Source organism: Trachypithecus francoisi, unplaced genomic scaffold (genome assembly GCF_009764315.1).
Source record: "Trachypithecus francoisi isolate TF-2019V2 unplaced genomic scaffold, Tfra_2.0 Lachesis_group8, whole genome shotgun sequence".
In the NCBI taxonomy this organism is placed as follows: Eukaryota; Metazoa; Chordata; class Mammalia; order Primates; family Cercopithecidae; genus Trachypithecus; species Trachypithecus francoisi.
In genome coordinates, this window is record NW_022681473.1 from 9,625,485 (window position 1) to 9,636,811 (window position 11,327).

The 11,327-nt window shown below is 49.6% G+C and overlaps 1 long non-coding RNA gene across 1 annotated transcript; it reads left to right on the plus strand.

The window, feature by feature from the left end:
• Positions 1-1,014: 1,014 nt before the first annotated feature.
• Positions 1,015-11,170, plus strand: LOC117080729. The gene is made up of 3 exons (XR_004435932.1): positions 1,015-1,123; positions 8,965-9,085; positions 10,852-11,170. It is a non-coding gene; the product is annotated as an uncharacterized LOC117080729 (long non-coding RNA).
• Positions 11,171-11,327: the final 157 nt, after the last annotated feature.

The following is an 11,327-nucleotide window of genomic DNA, read 5'->3' on the forward strand; positions in this document are numbered from 1 at the left end:
CCTCCCAGGTTCAAGCGATTTTCCTGCCTCAGCCTCTGGAATAGCTGAGATTACAGGTGTGCACCACCACGCCTGGCTAATTTTTGTATTTTTAGTAGAGACGAGGTTGGCCAGGCTGGTCTCAAACTCCTGACCTCAAGTGATCTGCCCCCCTCAACCTCCCAATGTGCTGGGATTACAGGTGTGAGCCACTGCGCCTGGCCCACATTCACCTGCATTTTAACCATCTTAGCCCAGAAGTGACCCACATTTATTCCGTTCACACCCCACTGCTGAGAACTGGTGACAAGGCAGAAGGTGGGGAGGGACACAGTTCCTGGCTAGACTGTTGCTTCCAGGCCACATCTCAACACTGGATGGGGAAGCGTGGGTGCTGTGGGCAGTTGGCCATCTCTGCTTTGGGAGCTCACCCAATTGTGTTATTGAAGTTTTGTTTTCAAGCAGGGGGGTCATTACAACTCCCTTGTGTGCTGATGGATCACATGTTAGAAAGGGAAGCCTTGATGTTGTTGGCAGGAGGGATATCTGAGCAGAGTCCTTGAGATTGTGAGAGGGGACGGAACCCAGAGCACAGTGGCCCCAGGAGTTCATTGCCAGCTGCAGGAGGTGAGGGTGATTGTGTGGACACAAACAAAGCTCTGCGTTGGGAGGACAACAAGGGCCGGTGAAATAAGAAGCAAGGTAGGCAGTTGGGCTTCGGGAGGTATTGCAAATTTGAAGAGAGAGAGGCAGGAGAGCCGACAGACCAGGGAGGGATGGTTGCTGCTGGTACCCCTTGGGGGTCTGTGATGAGACTTTGCCTTCTCTGCGGGGTGCAGGAATGGTGTGGACAGAGTTAGGTTTGGGCATGGAGGAACCTGGCCAGGCAGCAAAAAAGGAGAGAGAGTGGGGCTGCTGCATGGTGCACATGTGCAAGGGAGTGGCTGTAAGATGTTCCCCGGAGGAGTCCTGAGCTAGTGGCTAAAGGGACTCAAGGTCACCGGGACAGTGCAAGAGGAGGGGCGCCAAGTCTTAGAGCACACAGTGTGGAAGTACTGTTGCAGTCCAGGTCTGGAGGGGAGCCCAGGTGGAGAGCTGGGACGCAGGCAGCTACTGGTCTAGTGATGAGCCCTAGACCACAGGGGTGAGTGGCGGGTGGAGGATGAGATTTTTGCGGGGGGAAGGGTCAAGGAACAGAGAGTGGAGGCAATGGGAGCAAAATCAATGAAGGGAGATCTCGTGGCCGTGAGGCTTCAATCCTGTCCCGGGCCCGCCTTGTTACTGGCGAGATGGCAGATTTTCTCAAAATGGGCACAGGCAAGTGGTTTGTCAGTGCACTCTTTTTTTTGGACCTGGGGTTGCACGGTGGGCATCTTTCTGGCTGGTTCGTGCAGCAGGTTTTTTGTGATTCCTCCCAGCCCCCAATGTCCTGTGGTGACAGCAGCTGCCTCTGGTCCCAGGCCAGGCAGGAGAAAGGGCAGGCAGGAGAGCTTACTGTCCGTGACTCAGCAGGGCTGGCCGAATCCAGGCGGGCGGCTGAAGGAGGCAGCAGCCAAAGCCGGCTGGGCTTGCTCAGGGCTTAACAGGGCTCTGTGCCCCTCGAGGTTGCCTGGGGCTTGGAAACTATTACTGCAGAATCAGAGCCTCTGCTCTTCTCCCAGCCCTTGTTTCTGTGCGCTGGGTTCTTGGAGGTAGAGGGCGCTCCTGGGAGAAGCTCTGTGTGGACCCCTTGGAGGATCTGCGGGCCTTCAGCTTGTCACCCCTTGCTCAGAGTCTGAGATAACTCCCTAGTGCTTTGGAGAGGAGGCTGAGGCCATCGGAACCCTCTTTTCTCCCTTTGGCTGCTTCCATCACGTGGCCCCAGCCTTGCCCACACAGGCACCAACTCTCTTCTGAAGAGGCCCTGCGCTCCTGTCTTTGCTCCATTGCTGCTTCTTCCACCTGAATGCTGTGGCCACCGTCTCCGCCTGTCCAGGCCCATTCCTCTCTCCTCGCTTCCCTATCCCTGAGGCCCTCCAGAACAGTGCCCACCACCTGGAGGTGCTTTGAGTGAGGTGATGGGCGGCAGGTTTTCTAAGCGCCAGGTCCAAGTCATCGTGCCTCTAACAGTGCCCAGCACAGGACTGGCACAGGGTAGGGCCCAGTCAGGGCTGCAGAGAGGGGTGGCCATCTTCACAGTCTTGGTTTAAATCCAGGTCTTCTGGGCCTTGATTTCCTCATCTGTGGAAAGGGCATTGTACTCTCCACTCTGTGAGGTGGTCTTTAGGGCAAGATATCCTGGTTCTCTGAGGGTCCTTCTCCAGCTTCTGGAGTGTCTACATGAGGATAATGAGGGCCCCCAACCCATGTGAGGCTCGGGAGTGCCAGCTCCTCCAAAGCCTCTGAAGGTCTGCTCTCCTGGGCATCGCTTGCTCCAAACTTCTGTTTGGAACAGCCTGGGCCACTGTCTTTCTGAAAAATGACAGTGGCTTTGCTCCTTGTCACTATCAAATGTGCCCCAAACGTGGCCACAGGCTCAATTTGAAATTCCCCACAGAACAACTGGGAAATGCCCCAGTGCTTATGACGGTGATGATGATGGTGATGATAGGAATGACAATGATGGTGGTGCTGCTGCTGATGGTGGTGGTGGTGACTGAGATGGTGGTGGTGGTGGTGATTGAGATAGTGGTGGTGGTGGTGATTGAGATGGTGGTGGTGGTGATGATTGAGATGGTGGTGGTGGTGATTGAGATGGTGGTGATGCTGATGACTGAAATGGTGATGGTGATGATTGAGATGATAACTGAGGTGGTGATGATGATGATTAAGATGGTGGTGGTGGTGATTGAAATGGTGATGGTGATGATTGAGATGGTGATAACTGAGATGGTGATGATGATGATTAAGATGGTGCTGATTGAGATGATGATGGTGATGGTGATGCTGATGGCGATGGTGATGATGATTGAGATGATGATGGTGGTTATTGAGGTGATGATGGTGATGGGGTGGTGATGATGACTGAGATGATGATGGTGGTGATTGAGGTGGTGATGGTAATGGTGGTGATGATGATGATTGAGATGATGATGGTGGTGATTGAGGTGGTGATGGTGGTGGTGGTGATGATGATGATTGAGATGATGATAGTGGTGACTGAGATGGTGATGGTGATGGTGATGGTGATGATGATTGAGATGATGATGGTGGCGATTGAGGTGGTGATGGTGGTAGTGGTGGTGATGATGATTGAGATGGTGATGGTGGTGACTGAGATGATGATGGTGGTGATTGAGATGGTGGTGCTGCTGGTGATGGAGAGGTAAGGGAGATTGGTGGTGAGGGAGTCCTAGAGGGAGACTCAAATCAATCCTGTCCTAGTGCCCTTGGAGCCCAGGAAGAGCTCCCACACTTCCCACCCTCCAGTTTGGCCTCCTCTCTCTCTGGACCAGGTTCTAGCTTTGCCCTTGTGTACCCCAAAGCCCAGCAAGAAGTTTTCCCAGAAGGACAGCCTCCCCATGGGCTGTCACCCTGGGAACAGCCATTTCCACCTCTGCTTCACACATGTGGCCCCTGCGCCCTCCTCAACAGCACTCACTCAACAGCCCGTCCTTCCCTCCCCACACCCTTCTAGAGCATTCACAGACATCGCTTGAATAAAAATACATTTTCCTCTGGCCTGAAGGCTGCTAACCCCTGGGAGCAGGCGATGGTTGGCACCTGTGTGTCCCGCCGCCCACACGGAGGCCGTATTGTGGGGAAGCAGCCACGGGCTGCTGGCTCGGCACCAGCTCAGGCAGGTGGCCAGGGCTGGGGGAAGCACACTCGTGACTTTAATTGGCCCCTGGCGCGAGCTGGCACGGCTCTAACTGCAGGCCCCACACTACGCAGACCCCTTCTCTCCAGCCCTCACTGGATCCTCCGCCTGAGGGGTTCCTCTGGCCCATTGAGCAAATCTGCCAAAGTAGACCGAGGAAGGCGCAGGGCAGCATGGCTCAGCTGCCCTGCCCTTTCATGTGCCTGGTGGCACCTGTGAGCCTGGCCTTCCTGCTCCAAAGGGACTTCGCTCTTCTTATTGTGTCAAAAAGATGTTTTATGTTAAAATTCAACACAGAGATGTTAACCAGACGTCGGAACCAGGCTCGTCAAAATGGGAGCTGCTCAAACAGGTTGAACTTTGCACCGTTCTGTGTTTTTGGAGGGTCTTGCCCATAGCCAGCATTTTCTGGCTGGCACATTTTAACAAGGCTGGGTACAAATGCTGCCCTCTGAGTCATTCCTCCGGAGCCTGTGCCCAGGGCCCCCCTTCCTGTGGGCTCCCATGATTCTTGGCCTCTACCTTATGATTGCTGCATCTTTATTGGAGAAGTTTCATGCTGGTTAAGCTGCAGTCTCAAGAATGCTGGTCTTCTAGTAGAGGGCTGTCTCTTTTTGACTTTGTGAGTTGCAGCCTATTGTTCAGAGGAGCGATTTTAAGTGGATGCAAGGACAAGTCTAGCTGCGGGGAGGGCAGGGGAAGGCATGATGTGGATTTTGGCAAAATTCCTCTCATCTCATCGGAAAACAGTGTGGGATTTGGCCGGCCGTGTGCAAACACACTGTGCTAGCAGGAGCCTTCTTTCCTGCTTCTGTGGATGCAGGAGCCACACAGAGTGAGCTCAGAGCAGCCAGTGCTGGCCAGGGATTCAACAGACCCCGCAGACTCCCCGGTAAATGAGAGGCAGTGAGGCCCAATGGTTACATGCACAGACTCTGGGCTCAGGCTGCCTGGATTTGAATCTCTGCTCTACCCAGGCTGTGTGGCCTTGGGAAAATTCTTAACCCCTTTGTGCCTCTGTTTCCTCCTCTGTAAAATGGTGGTACTGATAATTCTGATTTCATCAGGCTCTTGAGAAGACCAAATGAGTTTCTACAAATCACCTGGAATAGTCCCTGGAGTGCAATGAATGCCTTATTCGTATTGTTGTTGTTATTGTGATTGATTTTTGACAAGGAAGACTGTGGGAAACACGTGGAAGCTCCCAGAGGCTGAACTTGAGAAGGACCCATGGGGAGCCAGGTCACCCCAGGGTTAGATCGGGCAGGCAGAGATATCATTTGAAAGACAAGGCACCAGGGCCAGGCGCCTGTAATCCCAGCCATTAGGGAGGCCAAGATAGGTGGATCACCTGAGGTCGGGAGTTCGAGACCAGCCTGACCGACATGGAGAAACCCCCATCTCTACTAAAAATACAAAATTAGCTGGGTGTGGTGATGCATGTCTGTAATCCCAGCTACTCGGGAGGCTGAGGCAGGAGAATCGCTTGAACCCAGGAGGCAGAGGTTGCTGTGAGCCAAGATCGCTCCATTGCACTCCAGTCTGGGCAACAAGAGTGAAACTCTATCTCAAAAAAAGAAAAAAAAAAAAAAAAAAAGAAAGACAAGGCACCAAACTGCACACAGTATCATGAGTCTGCTGAAAACCTGGAGTGAGATGTTCATTTTCACCTGTGGCTAATGTGTGCTTGGAGTTTTAACAAAGGCCTCTTATTCTTTTCTAAAAAGAACACCCATATGACAGATGTCAGGGGCACTGGACCTTCGGGAACTAAATACAATCGGCTCACTCCCCGTTCATGCTTTTGAGCAAAGCGCAGGAGGGTTTGGGGCTGAGGAAGATGTGGGGCTCTGTGTTCCTCCTTACTTTGTGTCCCTGCTAGAGTCATCCTCTGCCATGGGGGCTTGCAGCCCTTCCTGTGTCTCTATCCTGGAGGGGTCTGTGTCCTTGAAACATGAATGGCAGTCCCTAGCTTTTACACACACACACGTACACATAGAGACACACAAGCAGGTGGGCACATGTGCAGGCTCATGCACACACACAGCAGGCAGGCACACACACGAGCACACACATGCCTGCACCGTCCACCTGAGTTCTCAGGGTTTAAAGAGACATAGGGTGAGTTTGCCCTGCAGCCATGAGAACAGCTTGTGGCTAGACAGATAATGGACTGAACCCTCCTTCCTGATGGATGCCCTGGGCCTGTTTACCACACAGTTCCTCTCTACTTCTCTGCTTTGTTTTTTGTTTTTTTTTTTTTTTGAGACGGAGTCTTGCTCTGTCGCCCAGGCTGGAGTGCAGTGGTACAATCTCGGCTCACTGCAAGCTCCACCTCCCGGGTTCACGCCATTCTCCTGCCTCAGCCTCCTTAGTAGCTGGGACTGTAGGCACCCGCCACCATGCCCAACTAATTTTTTTGTATTTTTAGTAGAGATGGGATTTCACCGTGTTAGCCAGGATGGTCTCGATCTCCTGACCTTGGGATCCACCCGCCTCAGCCTCCCAAAGTGCTGGGATTACAGGTGTGAGCCACCGCACCCGGCCTCATCTCTGCTTTCTCCCCACCCTGGTGGTCTGTTAGTTCCAACCCAGAATCATCCTGTTCTCCCTCTTGGGGCGATTTCTCCTAAAAAAAAACAGGTGTCCTTAGGGTCTCACCTTCCGCCTAGCCAGCGGATTTTCCTAAGCCAATGCAGATTTATCCCTGAGAAAATTCAGTTCTTAGCTGTTAGGATCACATATACTACCTATAACTGGCTGGAAAAGCAGTGATTCTCCTTTAGGCAGCTTCCTGGGGACCCAGATGGGGAGGTGGCCCCACCAGGGCCATCACCACCCAAGCAGCACAGCCTGCCACAGGCTGACTCCTGGGAGGACATACATAGGTGGCTCCAGTGGGTGCTTCTGCCCTGCGGCAGGCCCAGGCCCCCTACGCGCAGTGGTAGGATGTTCGGGTTGTGAATGACAGGGCCCCAGGTCATACAAACTTAGGGGGAAGGGCTCCCTGGAAGCTCAGGGTCCCTGGTCTGTGGGGTCTCATGGGGACCTGTGGCTTTTCCACCCTGTCCTCCCTATAGCTCTTGCTTCTGTTTCTCCCTGTTGCTTTCATTTTTGCTACAGGGTCTGTTTCTCCACAAAGCACAGAGCATGACCGACAGCCCAAATGCCAACTCCTGCTGCTCTACCCTGAGAGAGGAACTGATTTTCTTTCTTCATTTTGGCTACAAGTGGCCCAGGAGAGGGCTCTGGTGGCCCAGTGAGGGCACATGCAGCCTCCTGGACCCAAAGAACACAGCAACACCCGTGATGATATGGGAAGGGCAGAGCCTGGGTAGGGAAGGTCACCTGAGGTCCCTGAGATCCCTGTCCAGCGTCCCCTTTTCTATCTCCTGCCTTGTGATGTCTGTGCCTGGGGGAGGGTTATTTGTGGATGAGTGTGGGTTCCTGGAAGCTCTCAGCCACACTCTAACCTGGGAGGCGGGGCTCAAGCCTGTTCCTCATGGCCCTGAGGAAGGGGTAGAGCTTTTACCAGACAGAGGCAAGGCAATGAAAACATAACTGAATGAAGAGTCGCACACTTATTTACAAATTTATTGAAGATTTTACATAAAATTTCTATTATTTCTTGCTTAAATATTTGTCAGAATTCATCAGCAAAGCCATCAAAGCCTGGAATTTTCTCTGTGGGAATATTTTTAAATGCTGTCTTTGACTTCTTCACTCTCTTCTCTCCCACTCATTCATTCATCCACACACCCATTCATCCATCTACCCATTTATTCATCAACCCACCCATCTATCCATCCATTCCATCCATCCATCCATCCATCCATCCATCCATCCATCCATCCGTTAGTCCATCCATCCATTCGTCTGTCCATCCATCCACCTACCTATTTATTCATTGATTCATCCACCCACCCATCCATTCATCCATCTACCCACTGATTCATCCATCCATCCATTCGTCCACCTCCCCATTCATCCATCCATTCATCCACCAATCCATCCATCCATCCATCCATCCATCCATCCATCCATCCATCCACATATCCTTCCATTCATTCATCTACCCACCCACCCATTCATCCATCTACCCATCGATTCATCCATCCATCCATTCATCCATCCATCCATCCATCCATCCACCCACCCACCTATCCATCCGTTCATTCATCCACCCACCCATCCATTCATCAACCCAGCCATCCACCCACCCATTCATCCATTCATTCATCCATCCAACCACCAACCCATCCATCCATCCATCCATCCATCCATCCATCCATCCATCCACCAACCCATCCATCCATCCATCCATCCATCCATCCACCCACCCACCCATCCATCTATCTATCCATCTATCCAGTAAACAGTTATTAAAAATATACCAGAGTCAGGCCCTGGAGCAGAGCTTTGGGGACACAGTGGAGAAGATGGTGAAACTTTCCTGCCTGGGTCGTATGGTGCTGGCAGGAGGACAGGCTGACTGGCCACTGCCATTAGGAAGACAGACTCTGTAAGGGTCACGAACAAAATCAAGAGGTCATAGAATAACTGTAAGGGGTGTGGAGGGCCATCCAGCCAGTGATCAGGAAGGAACAGGAGCTCCCACCTGAGGCTGGGAAGGGAGGTGCATACAGTTGGGGAGCAGCATGTGCAAGGTCCCTGTGATGGGCAAGAATCTGTCAGGTTCATGGAACTGTGAGGGGAATGAGGATGGGGCTGGGTTGGGGAGGCAAGCTGGTGTGGGATAAGCCTGGTCACACAGGGCCCCAAGGCATCTCAGAAGGACTGAGGGTTGAACCCATGATTAGACTGGGGTTACAGGTTTTCAAGAAGACCAGTGAGATGGCAGGGCCCACTCATCACATCATTTTGGGGAGTACATGCACAGCTGCACGAACATCTAGCCAGTATCAGCAGTGATATTGGAAAGGGCGGTGCCAGGTTTCTCGGGGACTATCACTGAGGTCATCACTTTTATTATGGGCTCCTGGTTCTCTGACAACCCACACCCACCCCTGAGCAGCCAAATGTGGATGGAAAAAATACACACACAGCCCAGCTGACAGGCCACTCTAAGTTCATGGCCGGACTTGGGTGGGCCCTCCGTGTGCCTGGCAGCCTGACTCTGTTTCCCCATCTGCTCCACTGCATGGTCTGTTCCGTGTCCTGCACAGCCCAACCACTAATGGGGATGTGTCTCAAACACATAATAATGGTTTGGAAGAAGCAAGTCACAGGAGACCACGGAATCCCACGCTGGTGTCACCAAACAGAATGTTGCTGGAGGATATACAAGTAGGTGGAACGTTTATGAGGAAAACAAGATAATTTGGGATAGCAGTTACCTCGGGTGGGAGAATTTGACTGGGGAGGGCCATGCAGGGGCCATCAAGCACCAGTGAGGCTCTGCTTCTCCAGCTAGGTCATGGGAACGTGGGATTTGTTTGATGATAATTTGTAAATTCAATGATAGATTTGAATTTATGTTTTTGTTTGTTTGTTTGTTTTTTGAGGCAGAGTCTCGCTCTGTCACCTAGGCTGGAGTGCTTGGCATGATCTTAGCTCACTGCAATCTCCTTCTCCCAGGTTCAAGCAATTCTCCTGCCTTGGCCTCCCAACTCGGAGTGGTTGGGATTACAGGCATCCACCACCATGCCCGGCTAATTTTTGTATTTTTAGTAGAGATAGGGTTTCACCATGTTGGCCAGGCTGGTCCTGAACTCCTGACCTCAGGTGATCCGCTAGCCTGGGCCTCCCAAAGTGCTGGGATTACTTACAGGCGTGAGCCAGCGTCCCCGGCCTCGTTGTGGTTTTAATTTGCATTTTCCTAATGGTGGCGATCATCTTTTCTTGGGCTTATTGGGTACCTACATATCCTCTTTGGCGATGCATCTGTTCAAACCTTTTGCCTTTTACAATTGGACTGTCGTTTGATTGGTGCGTTGTAAATGTTCTTTACATTTTCTAGGTAGAAGTCCTTTGTTAGATACAGATTTTTCCAATATTTTCTCCAAGTTCGTGGCTTGCCTTTTCATTTTGTAACAGTGTCTTTTGGAAAGCAAAAGTTTTTAGTGTTTATGAAGTCCAATATGTTTTTTTATAGTTCATATTTTTGAGTACTAGTTAAGAAATCTTTGCCAAACCCAAAGTTGCCAAGACTTTCTCCTGTTTTCTTCAAAAAATTTTATAATTTTAGCTCTTATATTTAGGTCTATGATACAGTTAAAGTTAATTTTTGGAAATGGTGTGAGTTAGGGTTGAGTTTCTCCCTTCCCCGCTGCCATCTTTCCTTTCTTCCTTTCTTCTTTCTCTCCCTCCTTGCCTCTTTTTCCTTGTTTCTTTCTTTGTTTATATATGGCTATCCAAATTGTTCCAGAATCATCTGCAGAAAATATTATCCTTTCCTCATTTTAATTGATTTGGTACCCTGATTGAAAATCTATTAAATGTAAACCATAAACGCATGGCTCTATTCTGAACTTTTGATTGTATTATATTATAAAAAATGTTCTCCAACTTAGTCCTTTTCCAAAATTGTGTTGGATAATTTAGGCCCTTTGCATTTTCATATAAACATTAAGGCGAGCTTGTCAATTTATCTAAAGCAAATCTGCTAGCATTTTGACTGGGATTGCATTGAATCTAAACACAACGTTGTGGAGAATTGGCATCTTGATAGTATCGAGTCTTTAGATCCATGAACAAGATGCGTCTATGTACTTAGCCCTTTAATTCCTCTCAGTTCTGCAGTTTCCAGTTCATGGGTCTTGTCTTTCTTTTATTGAATTTTTCCCTGGGTGTCACATTTTTTTCCATGCTGTTATTAAATGGTATTGTGTTAAAGTGTTCAATTGCTGGTAGTTACTTGTATACAGAAATACGATACGCATTTGTATATTGACCTTGCTAAACTAATTTATTAGTTTCAGTAGTATTTTTGTTGATTCTTTAGGATTTTCTACATAGACAATTATGTCATCTGCAAATAAAGAGAGTTTCGTGTCTTCCTTTCTAATGTGTATGCCTTTTACTTATTTTGCTCGCCTTATCTCACTGACTAGGAGCAACACTGAATACAAACTGTGAGAGTGGATATCCTAGCCTCATTCCGGATCGGAAGGGGAAAGCAGCCTTTATCATAAGCATGATGGCACCTCTGGGATAACAGGGTGCCCATCTAGGCCAGGGATGGCCTTGATCGGGCTGGAAAAGTTACCGTGAATTCCTGGTTTGCTGAATGTTAATGATCAGGAACAACTGTTGAATTTTGTCAAATGATCTTTCTTTGTTTATTTGCATGACATATAGCTTTTCTGTTTTGGCTTGTTCATAATTTGGTTTGTTAACTTTGATTTTAAATGTAAAACTAACTTTGCATTCCTGGGATAAAGTCCACTTGGTCATGATGTATTGCTCTCTCTCTCTCTATATTTATGTATATACACACACACCTATATATAAAATATGCAACTACACACATATGTAATAAATACCTATATATAAAACACACAACTACACACACATATGTAAATATATA